Here is a 19,575-nt window from a genome sequence, read left to right on the forward strand (position 1 = left end):
TTTATTATCACAAAACCGTGATTATATATATATATATTCCCTCCCCTCCGCCAAGCTAATGTGTTCCCAGTGGTTTATGCAATCAGTGTGAGTCGATCTGCCCCTAAGATATATAAAAGGAGGGAAGATATATATAAAAATGATCGACTGCCCCTAACATTCCATGCTTATAAACAATTATTCAACGTATAAGCATCCGCCCACGAAATCAAACTTGCGGTCACATGTCTCGGAGCCAAGGCCATACCCATGTAGTCGACACCTATAGTGTACGGAATTACCGATGATCAATACTACTACTACATTTCTTTTTAGTTTTGGAAGAACACCGCTAATATGCTTTGAAATGAAATGAAGTATCTAGTTTAACGTCCCATTATTATGCACCAAGGCTAAGAAGACGGTGATGATGAGAAATGACTGAAATGATGGAATGAAGGAAGTAGGAGGAAGCGGAAAATCGCCTAGAAAATCCACGCACACGGTCTTTGTCCACCAAACAAGCTCACATGGCACAAGATGACACCTGTGTGGCTTGAAAACGAGCAATATCTACGGAAAACGCGAACAACAATTCAGAAAACGACATACTGTAGCTATATGCTACAGGGGCAGATCGACTCACACGGATTGCATAAACTACTGGAACCAAATTCACTTCAGCAGCATTTTTACTGAAGCCAAGAAATACATCCCCTTCTATTTTACATTCTATAAAAAAAATCAAGTAGTGCCGGAACTTATGCAAGACTCTTGCGCAAGAGTCTTGGTCATGGTCTTGGTCTTGCAGGTATGGTCTTGGTCTTGGTCTTGCATGGAAGACTCTTGCAAAAACTGCAAGACCAAGACTCTTGCGCTCACCACTAGTGTGCACTGGTACATCCAACATAGGCCCCTATACTCTATGATTCGATCCCTTGGATTTTGTTGGTCTCGTCAGACTTTTCCTTGGATTTTTTCCGCGCCCTCGTTATCACAGCCATTTTGTGAGTTCCGATCTGCTTAAAAACACGCTAGGAGTTAAGCATTTCGGTGCTGCATTTTCCTTTAAAAAAAATCCCTCCCCGCATAAAATTCCCTGTCTGCAAATATTAGGCAGAACGGGAATTCGCGTTCTGCTTAAAGATAAGATCATTGAAAATATTTTCTACAAAGAGCTGGGAGACCTTTAGGCAGAACGGGAATGAATCGAGGAATTGTGTCAGAGAAAAAGTGAATACGTATTATTATTATTACTACTAGTAGTAGTAGTATTAGTATACTTTATTGCATATTCTTCCTTAAGCCGAATATTATGGTTACGCCTATGCCCACAATTTCAACGGAAACGATTACAGTGTTCTTTGTTAATGTTTAATTTGTTATAAATCATTTTGTAGAAAATAGACGTGCACAGGGAGGGGGACCACCAAACGCCCAAGCATAATAACTTTTTAACGAGGAAACAATCCTTTTTCATTAGTTCTGTGAAAGAAACTAAGGCTGTGTGGTTTTTGAAGAAGCCACCTACTATTATGACAAGGACAAATTTCTGTTTCATTTTTCTTTCCATTCTTATCTCTTGTTAACAGGTTTTTTTTTTTTTTTTTTCAAAGCACTATGTTATCGTCATAGTAACAAAGCGGAACTGACTGCAACTTTCCCAACACCGATAGCAACTGGATTTTAATGCGATGTACGTATAATCGCTAGCTAATGTTGGCGAGCTTCTATACACACACGCACGCATATTTATTTATCTTGAAACGACCTCGTAACTTCCCAACTAGATAATATTCAATGAAATTTTCCAACTCTGCCAATATCAACAGGAAGGTTTTTTTTTTTTTTTAACATACACTGTAATACCATACAAATAGTAGTGTTGCAACTTCAACATAAAGTAACATTTTTTTTAAAAAAAATGACAACACTTTCTTTTTTTACGTGTTTTAAATCTACATGTTAAAGGAAAATTTACAATAACACATCTATTATTCAGCTACAGTATCACAACCAGTTGAAAATGCTCCAAGAATATTGCCAGAACGAACTTAAAAATAATTAATTTTTCTTATTAACTTCTACAGGCTTTGCACAATTATTATTATATTCATTAAACAATTTTATAATATATCGATCCATTTATTATTTTCTTTAATACTAATTTTTTTCCACATGTTTTGTTTAAGAGTTCTGTTGAAACGTTCTACGGCATGTAGTTTCACGAAAACACGTCCTCAAAATGGAGGGCTCAAAATTGAAAAATTCACAAAATATCATCTCTCTATGACTTAGGGTTCTCAAGATATGGCCCCTTCAATCTCCCGAAATCCGAACATTTTTTGGCCAATATCTCTGGAACGAGAAGTGACGCAAAAAAAAAAAAAATCCATCACTTCTTTCAGATAGTTTTTGCTGCTCTATCGAATGAAGGGTTCGATTTAAAAAAAATCGCAAATAACACACACACACACACACACAGATATAGAGACTTCACTAACGGACATTTTAAGTTAGTTGATACTTTGTTAGTTTTTTTTTCTTTTTTACGTATTTCAAATCTACATGTTAAACGAAAACTTATCAAATTTATTATTCAGTGTTAAACTAAGAATGTTACAGTATCACAAACATACGTACACATTCAAATTTTAAAGGCCTCTACAACAGTTATAACGAAAGTGAGACGGATGTGGCAATGTATACATCGGAACCTTTGTGTTGAATACTATGACTATGATATGACATAATCTTAACAAATGGGAAGAAACAGGAGAACACCAAGAAAACCAAGGATGTTATAAAATAGAGGATCTGCCCATACAACAAAATCGTGAAACCATACGTCACAGCTTCACCACACCCACTCTGCCCACTCCGCGCCACTAAGATCGCAGTGTTTCGTGCCAACAATCATGGCGGAAACGAGATTAGCCAATCAGACGTGCCGACTCAGACGATGCTCGGTTGTTGTTTTTTTTGCCTTCATTGAGTTCATATGCAGAGATGGAGTGGGTCAGTGGATCAAGTGGGTCAAGTTTTCTGAGTGGGTCGACAGCATGTGCCCAACTGTGATCCACAACACACCGTGACCCATTGCGACCCATTCCCACCACGACCCATCTTAATGCAAAAGACTTTTGTTACTCAAGAAATTGCTTAGACAAATGATCGGAGATCACATGGTCCAACTTGATCGCAATTTCAAAGACGTCTTATCTCGAAACTACACAATAGAACTTACTTTAAACAATGAAAGCGCAGTTGCCAAAGTATAACTTAGATTCACAAAGATAAACTTCGAAGTTTTATTAATAGAAGAAGTAGGAATTCCTTATAGTCGAATGCTACGAAGTTCTTAGTATTTCTTTGTACAACAGATAGTTACAAAGATTAGTTTATTCGCAAGTTATCGCCAAATTAATGTGGAGGGTGTATGCACTTTTTTCAGTCCCTTAAAGTGTTCTGGGAATAACTTCTATAACTTTTGAAACAGTGTTTGTCTTAACTTGAACATATGCGTGAAGTGGTTTATTACGAACAGGACAGAAATAACTGTGATAGATTAATTACAAGTAATCCAGTTAGAAACACTGTTGTTTGTATTTTAGTTCCAAAACTGGCCGCCCGCACTCGTTCGCTGGTCAGGTAATACCATTATCATTCTCACCTCACACTTGACTTTATACGCGTGGGGTTGTGCACGTTATGTTTTTCGTGTGTTTATTAGACATTTGCTAAACGTTATGTTTTTCTTATGTATATTAGACATTTACTAAACGTTATGTTTTTCGTGTGTATATTAGACATTTGCTAAACGTTATGTTTTCCTTATGTATATTAGACATTTACTAAACGTTATGTTTTTCGTGTGTATATTAGACATTTGCTAAACGTTATGTTTTTCTTATGTATATTAGACATTTACTAAACGTTATGTTTTTCTTATGTATATTAGTAGGGATGCGCACGAGACAAGATTTGAGACTGCCTCGTCTCGAAAATGTACTGTAAAAGTGATGTCTCGACTCGAAAAATATGTATATTTCTATTGGAAGAGCTGTGTCTCGACTCGAATTTTGTCAGGAAAATCCTGTCTCGACTCGACTCGAACGCATGCCTATATATTAGACATTTACTAAACGTTATGTTTTTCTTATGTATATTAGACATTTACTAAACGTTATGTTTTTCGTGTGTGTATTAGACTTTTACTAAACGTTATGTTTTTCTTATGTATATTAGACATTTACTAAACGTTATGTTTTTCGTGTGTATATTAGACATTTGCTAAACGTTATGTTTTTCTTATGTATATTAGACTTTTACTAAACGTTATGTTTTTCGTGTGTATATTAGACATTTGCTAACTTGGATAGTTTTATTTCATATTTACTAGAAAGGTAAGTTTATAGGCAATAAACAAATGTAAGATTTTTTAAAAGTTGGTAGTTCTTTTGGCTGGTAGCTCACAGTAGGATTTAAAAACGGTACGGTAGCTCAGAAGCTTCATACGTTTAGCGAACACTGCTCTAGAGTATTTATGGCCTGCAAGATCACCAGATATATCACCTTGTGATTACTGGCTGTGAGGACACGTGAAGGCCAAGGTGTATTAGCAGAAGCCAGCTAATCTGCCCGATCTCAAGAACAAAATAACTGATGTGATTTTGAACATTCCAGACGAGCACATCCAACACGCAATTCTTGGTTTCCCAAAAAGACTGCAAGTGTCTTTGGACGTGAATGGTGCACAATTGGAGGTTTGGCGATGAACCTTAACTAGCTGAAACAAAACTTTGAACCTTTCTGTAAGTACACCAAAAAGTATTTGCTAATACATTACGTAGTTTCCAAGTTATACAGTTTTACTTTCCTGCAGGACTTTATGGACTCCCTGTATAGAAATTCTAATTAATTAATTTTTTTTGAAGAAAGAAAACATCATAGTACAGTAAAACCTTGTTAATCCGAAGTAATTGAGGGATAAGTTGGCCTGATTAATGGAAGTCCGAATAAAGTGAAATAACCTAAAGAACAGTAGAAAGTACATTAAAATTCTAGGTGGACAACATCGTTTCCGTGGGGTTTCTCGAGGTAATCCCGTTTCCTCCGACTTTCTCATTCCACCAATTCTTCCATCATCGCTCACTTGCCTTAATAATCGTTTCCTTAGCCTAAGGGGCATAATCGTGGACTGTTATAAAATATTTCATTTCATTTCATTAAAATTCTATTTAAAAGAACAAAATACGTTTATTATATTATATTTAAAGCTGTAGCGTTATTTCAGATTTTGCTAGAGGGAGACGAAGATTCTCCACTCAGTAAAATTTCATGTTTTGTTTTTGATTAGTACACCATTGATTAAAACGCATGCATTCCTCAAACTCAAGGGCTTATACTAATATACTAATAAAAATATAAAACGTGAAAGTTTGCTGAACGGAGAATCTCTGCCCTCCCCAAATGACGCCCTTGATTTAAAGGGTATAGGCATTTACTGTAGTATACTGCCAACTGTTTTATATATGTATACTGTAGTTGTACTACTATATTTGCCAACAATAGGCAAACACAGTACAATATTCTTAACCCTTTTCTGCATGATTTTTTCTTTTAGCCAAAAAAATAATCAGTATTGGAAATTCTCATATGGAAACTTGAAAAATGAATTAAAACTTGAATTTTAGATTCTTTTACGTAATTCCGACGAGAAATAAATAAGTGCCATATATGATACACTTACAACTCACAAAGGACATGCCAGATGACAACAAAATCTCTTATTCATACACGTCAATATCTCACACAGTTGACAAAACAGTAATTTGGTGCCTTTGATAAATCACAAAAAAGCTAAAGTGAAAAAAGAGTATGTGTCATATATGGCACGGTATGCGGTAAGGGGTTAATTGTCACGAAGTTACGTAATGAATGCGATTGTTTACTTCTAGCTACATTTCCATTACGATTTCTTTTTTCATGTCTGGTCGGAATTAAGCGACGTCCAACTTATCGGGACCCGAATCAACGAGATACTCTTACGTATGGATGTGGATACGTAATCTATAAACTTGACCTTCTATATAATAACCATGGCAATATTGATAATACTAGTAGCATGAAATTTAAGATAAATTTACATAGCTTCATATTTGTGACGACATTTATTAACTGGAAAACGCTATTCATTTTTTTTTTTAAAAAGAGAAAACTATCTCAAATAGAATGCTAAATTAGATATTCACTATGCTAAAATCGCTTATAAAAATAAAACTTAAGTCACTTCTATACCCAATCAAGCTTTTGAACATAAAGAGCGCCAGTGTTTTAGCATAGATAGTGTAAGTTCAGTTGTTTTTAAAATAATCAATCGTACATATATTACCATAGAACTAATATTATTTGACTCTCTTAATACCGTTGTTTTCTGATTAAAATCTATGCTTAATTGTAACAGTATAACTAACTTTAAATTAAGAAGTATACAAGGGTAGACCGAAAAGTAAAGCATATTATTTTTCGTCAAGGGTAAAGTTTCAAATTGTCAGGCAACTAGTTTAAAGTTCACGTTAGAGATGGGTGAATTTCAATTCCAGTTATCCGATAAGTTCGATCGTCTGTTGTCTTGGTGAAAAATGTGTTCAACGTCACAAACATGACGCGTGGTTAGTGATGTGAAGTGGAAATTTTTCCAGTATATTTTTCCGGAAAATTTTCCGTTCTAAAAAAAATATCAGTAATCAAGTAACAATTCCTCAGCAATCATATAGAAATGTTAAAAAGTGAAAGATCGTTTAAAGAATCTGAAAATTTTCATGGCTCAAACAATTTTCAGTACTATGTAGAAACAAGTTAAACAATTTTTCATGAATCGAAATACTTTCTGTCTTATATGGAAAAATTGAAGAACTTTTTATGAGTCGGAAAATTTTCATCATTTTGAAGCAAAAAGTAAAACAACTTTTTGTGAATCGGAAAGTTTTATTGCTCTGTAGAAACAAGTGAAAGGAATTTTCATAGATCGGAAAATCTTAATCACGATGTAGAAACAAGGGGAAAAAACTTTTCATAAGCCGAACAATTTTGGATATTATGTATAGTGATGTTTGGTGGAAAATTTTCCACTATATTTAACTGCACATAGAGCTGCTACAAAATTGAATTTCTGTACAGGAAAGTTAGTCAGCAACAAATTATAATTTTCCAATTAGCTTTTGGGAACAGGAAAATTTTCTAATATTTCAAGTTGGGAAGTAAAATTTTACACTGTGTTTCTCTATCTCTCTTCCTCTGCGAGCTCCTTCGTTGCTAAGCGGTTAGCGTACGCGCCTTTGGCATGGAAGACCTGGCTTCGATTCCCAGCGGGAGCTCATGTAGTTTGGATTCCACGTTAATCAGTTGGTCCCGTCTTATATAGTCTCGCTACTGAAAGGAACGTTAAACTCAATTCAACTCCTCTCTCTCTCTCTCTCTCTCTCTCTCTCTCTCTCTGTGTGTGTGTGTGTGTGTATGTGTGTATGCAAAATGCAGAGAACATACATCGAGTTCATAGAGTACAAATATCCCATTCTATTATTTAAAATTTCAATTTATTAAAAGTCATAAATATTTTCCGATTCATAAAAACATACTCCACTTATTCCTACAATGTTGTTTAGCCGTAAAATTTATTGGTAATAAATATTGTCTTAAAAATTTTCGTGAAGTGAAAATCTACCGATTGTTCATTTCTTCAAACATGTTTAAAAAAATTCAATGGGTTCTTCCCTCAGAATCCACCTTTGATCTTTCAATATTAGATTTCGTCAGTTTAATACGCATAAGACGGTTTTCTCATAGCTTTACTACTTTTATAGATTTACATACTGCAACATTTATAAATAAGTAGATATAATATAAAGTGCCTACTGTAAAATTTTGGAAAGCAAATACTGACCATTTTCTGAAAATAAACCTTTATTTATTCATATATGCATTCAGAAAAGAAAGTGAAATATAACTAATAAGGAAGCTGATTTGTGTGGTTGTTCTTCCAATAAAATACAAAAAGAAACATAAAAGAAACATAACACTATTAGCGCTGCGTTCTAAAAACAACAAGGAATTTCATTTTAATTTACAAAATAAAAAACATATTTCTTTATATATATATATATATATATATATATATATATATATATATATATATATATACTTGTTCTATCGAATCGTCATTATTTCTAATACATTTTTATACAAAATAATGGTAGTTTTACAATACAAATATCAGCTCTAATTCCAATATTGAAATTATGATTTATGAGTGTTAAACACAATAAAATCATTTTTTATTATTTTCTGTTACAAAAATACTCTTCATAAGGAACTTTTATGTAGTTATTTCATTACATAGGCAGGCCTACATGTGAAGAAATAGTGGAATTTTCTGTTTCTGAAATTGATTAATTCACAAAGGTTTCCTTTCAATTTCTTGTTACATTTTAAATATTGGAATGAGATATTTGTTCTCTACAAACTCGATGTATGTTCTCTCCACTTTACACACACACACACACACACACACACATAGGGAGAGAGAGAGAAACACTATATTTTTACTTCCCAACTTGAAATAGAAAATTTTCTGAAAGTTAATTGGAAAATGATAATTTATTGCTGTCTAACTTTCTTATACAGGAATTGAATTTTGTAGCTGAATGTGCAGTTAAATATAGTGGAAAATTTTCCACCAAACATCACTATACATAATATCCAATATTGTTCGGATTATCAAAAGTTTTTTCACTTGTTTCTACATCGTGATGAAAATTTTCCGATTCATGAAAATTCCTTTCACTTGTTTCTACAGAGCAATAAAACATTCCGATTCACAAAAAGGTGTTTTACTTTTTGCTTCAAAATGATGAAAATTTTCTGACATAAAAAGTTCTTCAATTTTTCCATACAAGACAGAAAATATTTCGATTCATGAAAAATTGTTTAACTTGTTCCTACATAGTACTGAAAATTGTCTCAGCCATGAAAATTTTCAGATTCTTTAAACGATCTTTCACTTTTTAACATTTCTATACATGATTTCAATCAATTTTGCTAATACTGAGGAACTGTTACTTTATCACTGATATTTGTTAAGAACGGAAAATTTTCCGGAAAAGTATAGAAGAAAATTTTCCACCTCACATCACGGCTAAACAACGATGTAGGAATAAGTGGAGTATGTTTTTATGAATCGGAAAATTTTCCGTTTTAAAATTTTCCAGAAAAGTTTCATCACTGCGCGTGGTGCTATCTACAAAGAAGGAACAACGAATTTATGATTTTTGTTAACTAAACTGAAAACTCTGACCGAAATTCGCGAACAACTGGTGAAAGTGTATGGTGTTAATTTTCATGAAACGAAGCAGAAACGCCAGATGGTGCAAGTAGTTTGAAGAGTATCAAGTAAACCGTAATGATTTACATCATTTCAGTCGCCTACTGCCACACTAGCCACTCCCAGAAGTGTTGAGGTGGCAATTTCGAAATGACCAATGGATTCACATGCGAATATTAGCATAGCAGTAACACTTTTACAAATACATAAAATTTTTGAAGGACAAACTCGTCGGGCATAACTTTCTATATTTTTTCCTATTTTTTTTTTCATTTTGCGCCGTGACATTTCCAGAAGGTGTAATGGCTTATTGTTTCCTTGCTCCATTACGTAAATTTGTCAATGCATGAATATGAAATATTTTATAAGATAAAAAAATACACACACACACACACACAAAGAAAACTAATTGATGACTAAATATTATGAACAAGTACCGTACTAAACGAATGTGACAAATTTACGGGTTGTCACAAACATATGGTGAAGCCTTTCCTGCTAGTCTAGTAGCTAGCGTGCGCGCCTTTGATGCACAAGGTTCCGAATTCGATTCCCAATGAGGTGCCTAGAATTGAACGCATTACGTTCGTTCAAATTTAATCTTGAACTGTCCACGTCTCATATAGACTCGATGCAGGAAGAGACCCTAACTTCTAACCCAATCTACACAGCGAACAAAGATTTCACAGAACTAAAATTGTATTCTGATGGATAGGAATTAAATTACCATTAAGGTATCTTAGAAATAGTACTTGCCTTTAGAAAACACTGTTTATTCGCGAAATGAGTCAGAAACCACCACACTAATTTTGTATTTGGCACAACGTTTTGGAATCAATATGATATACAGCATCATAAATTTCCAATTGTAACTCCGACTATTTTCCTCAACACTTTATAATAGTGTCTAGTCCATCGGACTTTTGAATTAGATTTTATATAGAGTTGTCACAGCAAGCGATACATGATTCCGGAAATTGTGAGCGAATAACAGTGTAATACAAAATAACAACTTCTGAAAACAAAGCAAAAAATATACAAAGAATGAAAATGTGGCGCTAATAATACAAATATATATATATTACACACGCAAGAATATACAGTATACGAAGAAAATCCAAACGTTATATCATGGCAACTGTTACTACGAAGGAAAAAACTGTAACCATTTAATTTAAAGAATAGTAATGTTGTACGAGTTGGTATCTGATCTATTATTTTTCGGATAACGAAAAACTACAAGTAAGTTGCTTGTCATCATAGTACAAGCAGTTGGTGGTGACGAGTACATGTTTCCGAAGGCTATACGAACATAAAATGGTGACTTGCCGAAAAATAAAATAAAATAAAATGTGGTGTTATTAAATAAAGAAGTAATGAACATGCAAAAATATATATTGAATATACAGTAGAATATATATTGAATATATAATATAGAACAAGCAAGAGAGAAAGAGAGAGGGAAAAATCCAGAAAAATATTATATTTAGCATCTCAAATGTTGTTAATATCAAAAGAAAGATGAAGGCACTTGATGTTTCATACAATACTAATACTATGAATATAGCAGTTGACATTCCACACAAGCAAAATGAAGGTTATCGGGAAACAATACTTTGACGTAACTCGTCGTAGAAAGTGGTATTAATAGTTGGTGGTTGCATGCTGACAAGTGTTTTATGCTTTTGGTGGTAAGTGATTCCAGATTTTGATTGCAGGTAACAGGAAGGAGGGAAAATAACAGTCAAATAAACTAAGTATATGGTCACTATATGGGTAACTAAGTACAGGGTGAACCTGAAAGATGTGTACAAACCCCGGGAGATGATTCGTGACATCAATACAAGACCAAAAAAAAGTTCTCTTGCATGTTGTCGCGTCCGAGTGACAGGATGCCAACTTGGAATTGAAACTCCAATCGTGACAATTGGAATGGAATAGAAAGATGTGTACAGCGTACACGACGCGGAATTCGACAACACGCAAGAGTACATTTTGTCTTCTTTTGATGCCATGAATCACCTCCCGAAGTATGTGTACATTTTTCTGTTCCTTTCCAATTATCACGTTTCGATTTTCGATTCCAAGTTGGCACTATGTCACTCTTACACGACGCGGAATTCGACAATATGCAAGAGAACATTTTGTCTTCTTTTGATGTCACGAATCATCTCCCGCAGTTTTTGTACATATTTCAGGTTCACCCTGTATTTTGATTCCAATAACCACATTTTAGCTAAAATGACTAAATATACCTTGTTGGACATTAAAAAAGAAACGCGACTCCAGAAAGAAGTAGCAACTCCAAATCCGGCAGATGGCAGCTTAAGAGGAACCAGGAGTGGATGCAGAAGGAATGGATTAATAGTTTTGACTTAACATGGGGCATAAACACTTTTCAATGTCTATCTCGAATTTATTAAGTTCTTATATTTTTAATGACACAATAGTTCAAGTAAACGACATAGATTAATGCAGCTGCACTGATGGAAGCTTCATGGGGCATATTAAACTTGCAGTTTACTATATTACTAATCGATTTTCCTATGGAGTATTCGATTATCAGTATCATGAATTGTAACTACACCCATTGAATCTTGCATTGGAAGAGCAACATAAATGTATCTGTCACCTACATTGAACTATTGTGCTATTTTTCTCTTTTTAGAGAACTTCATAGACCCGATATGCACGTATATACAATGAAAAGTGTTTATAGCCCATTTTAAATCGAAGTATTTAAGTCATACTAAACCAGCTGTATCCACTCCTGCTCCATAAGTTTCAAGTAGGAAAGTATTGGCTTACATTTACCGCTCTGTCGGATGTATGTTCCAAGAGTCTAGCAGAAAGTAGTATGTACGAGATATAGAGAGGATAATGTCTTGAATATTCTTGTAGAGTATGGCAAGCTATTCCGTATGTGACAAATTGCCAAAACTCTTTAACTAAAGCTGGATAAGATCTCTGGTGTGCCAGGTTCTTCTGTGAGTTCAATCAGCTAAGATAGTGCTAGAATGGTAGAAAATATAAGAATAACATTGAAGATGATTAGAAAGAAGAGAAACAAGTGTTTGGAACGTTGTTTGAAAAGAAATTGAATATTGAAGGGGATTAAAGAGAAGAAAAACGGGTGTTTAGAACATTATTTGAGAAGAAATTGAATATTGATATTGAAGGTGGTTAGAAGGAAGACAAACAACTTGTTTGGATGTTGTTTGATGAGAAGTCGAGTATTGAAAGCAATTAGAAAGAAGAAAAACAGTTGCTTCGGAAGTTGTTTGATAAGAAATCGAATATTGAAAGCAATTAAAAAGAAAAAAAAAGCAGGTGCTTGGGACGTTGTTTGATTAGAAATCAAATATTGAAAGCGATTAGAAAGAAGAAAAACAGGTGTTTGGAACGTTGTTTGAGAGGAAATAATCTTTTGAGAAACACGATGCAAAACAAGTTCAAATGTAAAAGAAGGGGAAGAGAAAAGACCATGAGTGTCGGGCTGTGTTAAAAGCACAATTGTTATATGAAAACGAAGAAGTTGGCTAAAGACTTAGCGAATAGAAGCTTCTAAGTTTGTGAATAGTTATTTGTTAATATAAGAAAATCAGTAGATTGGTGCTCATGTATTGTGAGTTCATAAAGTAAAGAAATACCTGTATAAACTGCTTGAGAGTATTTTCTAACCTTTGTTTCTTATGTACACGGCATATTTTCCGTAATAGTAGTACATCAAGGAAAATACAGTGCGGACCATAAGTCTCTTGACATGTAAGTTATTCAGGTTTCAAGTGACTAGAGAAACAGTAGCTGATTGGTGTAAATTATACGTTTAGATGTGGTTCTGACAATACGTGATTAATTCGTGAATAATACATTGTAAGAAGTGATTTAAACCTTAGTACATTAATGATTAAGGACATAGAGAAAAAATGTATGTGGCGTACGTAAAAACGTAGGTAAATGCGTAAATTTTGTAGTTTTTGGACTTAAAGCACGACTATATATAACATCCAGCAACAAACGTATATTTTATAATATTGTCCGTATAAGTGTTCCATCTATACGTACTTTCCGTATGACTGTATATAAGTAGTAAGGATCTCTTATACAGATGGACGTAAATTACATAGCTGACATATGTAACATACGTATATGTATGTAATATATGAAAGACTGTTAAATAATCAGACATCCTGTAGCTGTATGATCTAAGTGGGGAAAAGGTAGTACACATGTAGCATATGGATAATGTATGTTCCGTACAGATTTCTGTAGTAAACATAAGGATTCCCTATATTTATACAATATGCCGCTGTCCAGACAACAGATTTTCCGCAGTGTAAGCTGACAGTGAAAGGAAAGTTATCAAAGGATAAACGTATGTTCGCACTTCAAAAGTTGTTACATGTCTACAATTACCAAGACATGACTGAGTTATTTGTGGGGACTTTTCTATCTGAATAATAAAAGACAATAAAGTTTTGAAAGTAAAAAGGTAAAATGAGTATGACTTATTAACGGAGTTGGCAATGATTGTCCTGATTGAGCTCACAAAGGATAGTATGTAGTAGCAAGTGATTTTTTTTTATTGCAGTAATGAACTTGTAGATTTCAAACCTGTAGGATTGATTAGTTAAAGAAGTCATAAAGATTGTATCAATTTCATCATAAGAATTCTATTAATTAAGAAGCCAAGCTCACAGGCACCTTAGACTTCAACTAACCTTTCCGTATTTACGTAGGAATTCAACATTGTACATCAATCATCGTCTCTTTTTGCCTATCAGTCTTTTCCTTCCACCTTTTAAATCGTTCAGGATGCAGTTTCTTCTCAGCTAACGTTCCAACCAGATTTTCTTCTTCTTTTTAATTATATTTATTAGTGCTATTTCCTCCCCTTCTATTCGCTGTACTTCACAGCTGATTTTTCTGTTCGATCAAGTTTTTTTCATGCTTCTCCACCTTGATAGCCTCTTCCGAAAACTCTACCCATTTTCCGAAAAGTTCCCAATTTTATTCCGTTACTTTTGGGTAATGTCCACCTTTTCTGTTTTGTACAGTACAACACTCGACACGAAAAATTTTCTGAATTTTTCGTAATTATTTATTCAAAAAACATAGAATACACGTTTTCTTTCTTTCTAGATACTTCTTCCGCCTGAGTTATCTTGTGGCTAAGCGGTTAGCGTACACACCTTTGGCGTGGAAGACCCGGTTTCGAATCCCGGCAACAGCTTATGTGATTCGGATCCTACATTAAGCTGTACGTCCACATCTCATATAGCCTCGCTGCTCAAAGGGGCGCTAAACTCAAAATCAAATCAAAAATCAAATCCTTGCTTTTATTTCACATTCCTACTTCAAGTTTCCATTAATAACAATAGTATCCAGCTACTAAAAATACATCACCTGTTCTAGTTTTTCCTGTCTTACTTTAGTGTTTGATACAGGCCAACCTCCTATCATCTTGACTTTTGCCTTTCTAACGTTTATCTTCTCCCCACACTTTTCGCAACCTTCCCTCAAGTATTCTAACATCTTGTAAATTTTTCTTTCAGATTCCACAACTAGGCATTCTTCCAGAAACCTTTTCTCCAAGTGGTAAATGGGGTGGCAAAATCAAAATATAAGAGAACTCACTGGAACACTATTTGCTAAAAGCCATGCCCTGAAAAAAAAAAAAAAGACATCTACATGCAATTTGTCTTAGCTCGAGAAACGTGGGGCGGGAGGCGGTTGACTAACTCGAAGGGCAAGTCCTCTTCGGCTGTATTTCTGAAAGAAACACTGTCTGCAACAAGTAACATCCCATATTTTTTTATAATATCACCTTCTTTTGTAAACCATTCTTCATTACTTCTTGAAGATAAATATTATATTAGATACGTTCGTGAGAGTCATGCACAATTCTCATGAATTTATTAGCCTAACTGTGCAAATACTAAAATCATTTATACACTTACGAGTGTAATGTTTTGAAGCAATCCTTTACAATTACTAGCAATTAAACAAAGAGCGTATAAAACAGAAGTAAAGTAATATATTCATTTTGCCCACACTCACACATAACATGACCACACAGATCACAAACTACAAGCAAATGATTGTGCTTATGAATTGAAAGATCACTGTATAGTGGCTATGTGGTGTATATATGTGTTATAGTATATGGAACGTCATATATGTTGTGGTCAGATAACCTTATTTCTGACCTTCTCTGACATCATACTGCTAATGTTAGGAGGGAAAAAAAGAAAACAGCATGGCTTATCTACCGTCCATATCACTTGACATCCCATCGTACATGTATACATATATACATAGTTATGCGTAGAGTATGCATGTTACATTGTAAAAGTTAGTTGCTATAGACTCTTAATTAAGCCTAATTAAAGTCACTGCAAACGTTAAGCATTTTCATGAATGTTAATTTTAATATTTTATTACTAGAATAATACAGAAAATTTAATATAAATTAGGGCTATTCTAGGTATGTGCAGTTGCCAGCAAAAGTGCATTCCAACTATGTAACGTTGTTTTATCAAAAACTTTACTACCAAAATTCATCCACCATCTTTCATATCATCAACCATTTTCATACATTTTTACACTAAATTTACAATGTTATAAAATAATATTAATAACAAAACACATTGATATAGGGACTGGGATCTAGGTCTGCATCCGAAGATACAAAACCAAAGTTAAAGTGTTGAAAAAATCAAAAACTTTGTAATGCATTCTCACCATCCTTCAGGTTTATGGAAAGGGTGCTACATATACTTTGTAATAGAATATTTATTGGTTCGGGCACTGACCTAGACACTTCCACAGTTGAAACCTCCTCGGTTACCTTAGATGTACCTAAACTTGACCAGTATCGACATCGTGATGCAACACTTCAAGGAGACACATATGCACATTTGATTAATACTTTACTTTGAAAATCTTCTTAAAAGCCATTTGTTTCCAATTACATATCATAAATATCCTACATCATCATCATCATCAATGTATTTATCTATATTTATCTTCTATTATACTATATATCTATATCAATAATTCGTCGTGGCTGTGACATTGAATTCCAAAATATCTACTTAATACATATACACACACGATTCCATAAAATTGTACACTACTTCGTCTGGTTGCTGGTCTTACATCTATATTTAGATCACAAAACAAATGTAAACAATACTAATTATACAATTGGTTCATCTTCGATGTTTAGATCCAGAGTCTAAACAGTTTACAGATCCATATTAAATATATACGTTACTAAGTACAGATTTACACACTATCTTCGTTATATATCTAGTCAACGTTACTTTAATAACTATCATCTCATTATTCGAATGTTCCTCATAGAAACTATTCGCATATATTGTTTAGATTTTCAGAAATAAGACTATCGAAATTTTAGCAACACTAGGAAATTTTTCGTGAAGTGTGTGAGTCACTCTTCTAATGGGTGTGATATCACATAAATGCACATGATTCTGTAGGAATATCAAAATGTGTCATATATTTTGTTGCCCCTGTTCTTCAGTTGTGATCGTATCTTTTAAGTCCATACAATACGCCATCATTGCATGCTATCTATACCAATATTGTTCTGTGCTGTTCATATGATTTTTTTGAAAGTTATTTGCATCAACAGATGTCCTAAGTACATGGAGCACATACCATCTGTAGAAGAGGCAGTTTAAAGTAATTTTGTAAATCAAATTCTTTTTCAGAGAGGCTGATTCGCTTGGCGATTCTAAAGATGCGTGTGTGTGGGGGGAGGGGGTAACATCTCTATTCGAAATTCTTTTTGAAATTTGGTTCCTGGAGAATTTCACATTGCAATTTTGAAAAGGGAACGCAAACAAACTAGGAGTGTACCCAGCAAGTTTTCCTTGGGGAATGGGGACAAGTCTTTTCAAGTGGGAACAACTTTTACACAGGTCCGCAATTAGAAGGGGGCCTGTTCCCCACTAAACTTTTCATGGCCCCTCCAGACCTCAATACAAAATGCTATTATTAATACAAAAATCACAATTTAGATATTTGTAAGAGAATTTTTAATGACTTGGACCCCCTTATCTTATTCATGCTCCCCCCCCAAACTTCTGTGTGCGGTTGCGGGCCTGCTTTTACATACTAAGAGCGACGCAAAAGTTCTGCTTCAGAATTTTAATAATTCACTATACATAGACTATATATATATTACACATTGTTATTATCATTATTATTATTATTATTATTATTATTATTATTATTATTATTATTATTATTATTATTATTATTATTATTATTATTATTATTAATTGAAACATGGGTTTGGACACTGTGCAAAATTAGAATCAGATTGTAGGAAATATGGTAATGAATTATAAGAAAAGGAAAGTTATTTAAGGAGACCCATTTTTTAAACTTCGCCATTATGTGTGTAAATAAAAGGTACGTACCATCTTACTCAGCTTTCTCGCTTTAATTTCTTAAACTAAAACATCTTACGCTGCAGTTATTACTGAAAAAAATGTGAAATACGTTCAAAATTATGTTTTGGAAAAAAACTTCGTTCGAAGAAAACTCAGCCTCAAAAATAAACTATCGTTTGTGGCCTTTTTAATGACAAATAACTATCATATATTAGAGTTATTTATAAAACATTTGCTAATGAAATGTCAACAAAATCGCATGAATCTTATTTGAGGATATAATAAATATGTTAATAACAAGAAGAAAACATTTTTGTGATTTGAGTAACATTGTAGAGTTATTAATGACATACAAACAAAATCATCTTAGTTTTTTGTTTGTTTTTTTTTAAAAAAAACAAATCTCGAATTCGATTTTTTCACAATTACCATACTTTCTTCTCTCCTATCAATGCTCGAAAGTAAAAATCGTAAAAAAAAAGGGAAATATCGAAGAAAAATTAAGATCACTTTCAGATAGGTATGCAATAGTATAGTAGGCTAATAAAATAGCTACTGTGGGCCTCTGCTTCCCTAGTGTATATTACAATATATAAAGGGATATTGGTTGGTGAGTCAAACTCTTTAATAACCATAGTCTATACACGTGTATTCTGTGCACATTATGTTAGAGCTTAAAGATGATGTAAAAACAAATCAAAACGCAAAAAGCTTGTTACATTGTTGTATTAATACGGCACAAAATAATGAGACAAATATTACAGGCTCATGAAAAAGGATAATTTGAACAGATTCGTGCAAAAACGTACAGCTACGATAACAAACTCTAAAATCATTACGTTCAAGTTGAAACAACTACATTATCAGTAGTGTTCAGCAAGAAAATAATGCAAGAAAACAATTTTTGTTATAGCTGCAATGGGAACCCATGGCTAATAAAGCGAACAAATGTCCGAAGTTAAAAGTTCATAGAATGGTCTCTTTTGTAAGGGAAAGAGGGAATGAAAACAAAAAAGTTAAACCTATTCTGCCAGTTGGTGTGGTAGCGGTACAACAATATTACTCAAATGTCTATTGTACTAAAAGCAATTATATAGCATGCAATTTGACTAACTTTTCAATACTTCTTCATGCGTTGACCCTCAATGCAAAAAAAAAAAAAAAAAAAAAAAGTCCTCTGTGCTGTTACTTCCACGTATGGCTTTGCATTTTAATAGACATTTCAGTACGAAAGCTCATAACAATATTTTAAAAGGGTTATTATTTTCCATCTACTATATTTTTTAATTGTGCAATTTAAAAAAAAAATGTCGGAAGTATAGAATAAAGGTTGCAAAGTGCGCATATTGACGTTGCGTGTTTTATGAACATAAGCGAAATAGCAAGTCGTTTTTTTATTTCAGGACGAACTATAGAATATGGAGTTAAAAATGAAGAAAAAAAAAGCATACAAATAGAAATGTTTCTGTTTTCTCCTTTATTGTGTTGTAGTTGTAACATATATACGAGTGTATAGTAGCTACCTCAGAACTCATATATACAAAACAAACCTATCCACAACTTGCAATAATATTATCCACAGAAATGAAACGATTTTATTGATACCAAGCTCCCTTATAGAAGATAAAAATGACGCAAATAGGTTGTGTATTGCATTGATTGAACAGAATAATGGTGTTACGTAATACTACTCTGAAATTTTATGTTACACTTATACGAGGTGAATGAATTGTTAAGGCACCTTTATGAAAATAATAATAATAATAGAATAGAATAGAATACTTTATT

General features: G+C 33.5%; 1 protein-coding gene across 4 annotated transcripts in view; it reads right to left on the bottom strand.

Annotated features, from left to right (window-relative positions):
* LOC145686719 (uncharacterized) overlaps positions 1-19,575 on the bottom strand; it is a 327,737-nt gene that overhangs the window by 67,707 nt on the left and 240,455 nt on the right. The window contains exon 1 of one of the 4 annotated variants that reach the window (XM_081760345.1): positions 15,322-15,483. The exons of the other annotated variants lie outside the window; for them this stretch is intronic. The gene's annotated coding sequence lies outside the window, so the exon portion shown is untranslated. Of the gene's footprint in view, positions 1-15,321; positions 15,484-19,575 lie in introns of those variants that run through there. 4 annotated transcript variants of the gene reach the window in all.

The sequence above is a fragment of the Thermobia domestica genome, chromosome 1 (assembly GCF_964235325.1).
Source record: "Thermobia domestica chromosome 1, izTheDome1.hap1.1, whole genome shotgun sequence".
In the NCBI taxonomy this organism is placed as follows: Eukaryota; Metazoa; Arthropoda; class Insecta; order Zygentoma; family Lepismatidae; genus Thermobia; species Thermobia domestica.